The following is a 3,803-nucleotide window of genomic DNA, read 5'->3' as shown; positions in this document are numbered from 1 at the left end:
GAGGAATTGAAGGTCACAGGCTGCTTGCCCAGAGGGAATCTCCTGCCTTTTAAGCAGCACTAATTGCGGCTTGTCACTTGTTTTCCACATTAGGAAATCGGTTTAGTGTTACTCCCCAGCCTTCCCCATCCTGGGGGGTAGAGATGACTAAGAGTTAGTGTGGATTCCAGAGGTTCATAGCTGCCTCTCATCTTCCCTGCTCTTGCCACAGCTCCATCTCCACAAGTCCCGTTTCCTTCCTCTTATAGACCTCTGGTGTTCCCAGGATTGTCAGAAATGGCCTGGGTTTTTGGGGAGGGGTCACCTGGAACCCTCCTGGGGGAACCCAGTGGAGAAGCACCTAGCATCATGACTTTTACATCAGAGGGTTACTGTGGGAAAGCCTAATGGCTTGGGATATATTACCACTCACCAAATAAACAAATTCTCAAGCACCTACTATGTCTAAATAGTGAAGTGATCGAATGATGGGCTTCAGGAAGACTCATTTTCCTGAGTTCACATCCTGCCTCAGAAACTTACTAGTTGTGTGACCCTGGGCAAGTCACTCAGTCCTGATTGCCTCAGTTTCCTCATCTGTAAAATGAGCTGGAGAAGGAAATGGCAAAGCACTCCCAGTATCTCTGCCAAGAAAATATCAAATGGGCATGATGGACATGATTGAAAAGAGATGTGCCAACCATTGTGCCAAACAGTTGTGATTATATATTTTTTACATATAGTTTAACATATTTAACATGTATTAGATTACCTGCCGTCTAGGGGAAGGGGAGGAAATTAGAAACACAAAGGCTTTGCAAGGGTCAGTGTTGAAATATTACCCATGAGTATGTTTTGTAAACAAAAAGATTTAATAATTTAAAAAAAGTTGTGGTTGCTGTTCATCCTTAGTTCTCCAAAGGGACCAAAGGGAGGGGGGGGGGGGGAAGGATGTCTTGACTTGCAAGTGAATTGGACTTAAATGAGGCCGGCTATGCAAAACCATCAGCCCCAGTCTTTCCTCCAGGGGATAAAAAGAAAGGCAAAAAGACTGTCTTAACGAGTTCACTGTCTAAAAGGGAGACAATTTGTTGAGACAAATTGTAGATTGGATAAATTGGAGATAATTAGGGAAGGGAAGAAATTACCATTAAGGGGGTTGGGAAAGGTTTCCTGTAGAAGGTGGGGTTTGAAGGAAGCTGGGAAGCCAGGAGGCAGAGTGGAAAAGGGAGAGCATTCAGGTCTGGGGACCACCTGGTGGGAAAGTATGGAGGCAGGAGGAAGGTCTTGTGTAAGAAAGTGCCAGGAGATCCGATTACAGAGTACATGGCGGGGACTGGGGGCAAGAAAACTGAAAATGTAACCAGATGGTAAAGGATTTTGAATGGAGCATTTTACACTTGCTATTGTTGGAGGGAGACACTTGATTTTATTGACTTAGTGGTCTGGTGCCATAGTCAACTGTGCATTAGGAAAATCTCTTTGGCAGTTGAGTGTGGTTGGACTGGAGTCCAACTTGTGACAGGTAGACTAACCAGCAGGCGATTGCAATGGTCCATGTGTGAGATGATGAGGGCCTGTACCAAGATGGTAGCAGTAGCAGAGGAGAGGATCGGTCATATATTTGTAGGATATTACCAAAGTCAAGTTGACCGCTCTTGGTAACAGACTGAATATGGCCGGGGTAGGGAGGTGGGGAAGTGAAGATCCAGGATAATCCATAGGCTGTGAGAGGAATTAGAAGAACTAGGAGGCAGTGGTCCCCTGGGTGATGATAGAAAAGGGAAAACTTAGGAAAAAAGGTAACGAGTTCATTTGGACATGTGGGATGGAAGATATCTGTGGACTATAGCAAGCAGGAATGGTGGAAACCACCAGCAGGCCTGAGTGATGGGGGCTAATATGAATGAGTTGGGAAAGGTAGGTGGAGGGTTTTTAATGTCAGCTTGAGTTTATCATTTGATCCTAGAGGCAAAAGAGAGGCAAAGAAGATTTTTGAGCTGTGGAGTGACAGGAGTAGAGATGTGATTAGGAATCTTATTTTGGCAGCCATGTGGAGGAAGAAGGAGAGAGGAGAGATTGGAAACATGGGGGCTTAGATGATGAGGGCATGAGCTAGTGTGGCGACCATGTGATCAGAGAAAGGGAAGGATGAGAAAAAGCAAAAAGGAATCCAGTGAAGTCTTACTGATTCATTCAAATTGAGGGGACCCCCAGGTCAGAATCTGTGAACAGCTGAAATCTTAAAGAATTTCATAAAAAGAAAATGGTTTTATCTGTAAAGGTGTAGGGCCTTTGGAGTCTGTGGCAGCCTTATCTGTCCACAAAAGGGCCAGGAATATGGCTAAACGTTAGTTCAGTCTCCACCTGCCTTCTAATCTCTCAGCTTGACCCTGTACCTTCTCTTTACCTTCTCACCTACATGGACTAACAGAAGAGATTTAGGGTTTGCAAAAAGGAATGCTGAATTCTCAGAGCTGTTGGATAGTTTTTAGGCAAATCCCTTTTACTTGGTTTTTAGCCTAGCCACCATCAGAGATAAATATTTAGAAGAATATTGACTAATAAACATGGGATCAGTAGACTGATTGAGGGCCTCAAGTGGAAGAGGAGTTCAGGAAAAAAAAAAAAAAAAAGATTAAGCCTGAAGGTTTTAGCTGCTTGAAATAACCTTGTACCCTGACCTGAAGAACTCAGCCCCTCGGATGATGAATCTCTAACTGGAGAGATAAAAGGCTTTGCCAACCAAATATCAAAAGGAACCAGAAAGGGAAGGCTTTTCTTCCGGTCCTGGACAAAGACTCTTTCCTGAAATTTCTAGGAAAAACTTCTATCTAGTTATAAGCAAAAAGAGTATGGCAGCACTCTACCCAAGGATTTCCTCTGAGCCAAATTCTGGAGGCAGTAGAGACTAGAACAGGGATGCACCCAGCAGAGAGCAACATAAAACCATTTGAATGTCACAGGAGGCGGTTTATGACATCACAAAAAGATCCCAGAGGCCCCTCAGCTTTGAGGTGCGCATATCCTTCCACCTGACTTCCTTAAATATGCACTCCTCCATACCTCCATGGACCCTGGCCATATGTGTAGCCTATCGGTGTTCTCCATATCATGTTCTCTCTGAGTGGCTACTTTCCCCACTCGTGCCATATGTATTTGTGGGAGAGTTCCTAGGTTTATGGGGGATATATTTTATTCCTACTTTTTCTCCTGTGTCAATTCATTATAAGCATTTGCTTTGAATTAATAATTGTTGTCTTCTGGTTAACTATTAAGAGTAACCCACCGGTGGGGGCTTTTGAACTCTAGTGTCTTAGAGGATGTAAATAAACACAATATATCTGAAATTATATACATTGTTTAAATATATTCTAAAACTAGGGTAGTTATCTGCTAGGGAACCTGCCCTACAAGTTGGAGGCTCCCTCCGGTTGCTACATTTGGTATACATTTGAATATACATTGTATTAACAATGTATTGCCAAATAGAACCTGGCTAGGATGGTATTATAGACCTACTTTATACTCACAAACAGAATTTGACAGTTGGAACAGTTTGCATCCTAGTCCAGCCCCTACATAAAGAATCCCCACTAACAAATGGGCATTGAGCCTGTGCCAAGGAGTGGGGACCCACCCCCTGTCTTGGCAACCTGTTCTGCTCCTGGATACCTCTGAATACTAGGATGTTTTTTCTTTACATCAAGTTTAAATGTGTCTCTTTGAATTGACTACTTTTTTCTAGGTTTTTTTTGCTACTGGGTCCAAACAAAACAATTGTAATCCTTCCTCCATATGACAGCCCCTCAAATATTTGAAGA

Source organism: Sminthopsis crassicaudata, chromosome 1 (genome assembly GCF_048593235.1).
Source record: "Sminthopsis crassicaudata isolate SCR6 chromosome 1, ASM4859323v1, whole genome shotgun sequence".
NCBI lineage: Eukaryota > Metazoa > Chordata > Mammalia > Dasyuromorphia > Dasyuridae > Sminthopsis > Sminthopsis crassicaudata.
The sequence above is the reverse complement of the archived record's forward strand: the minus strand, read 5'-3'. Positions refer to the sequence as shown.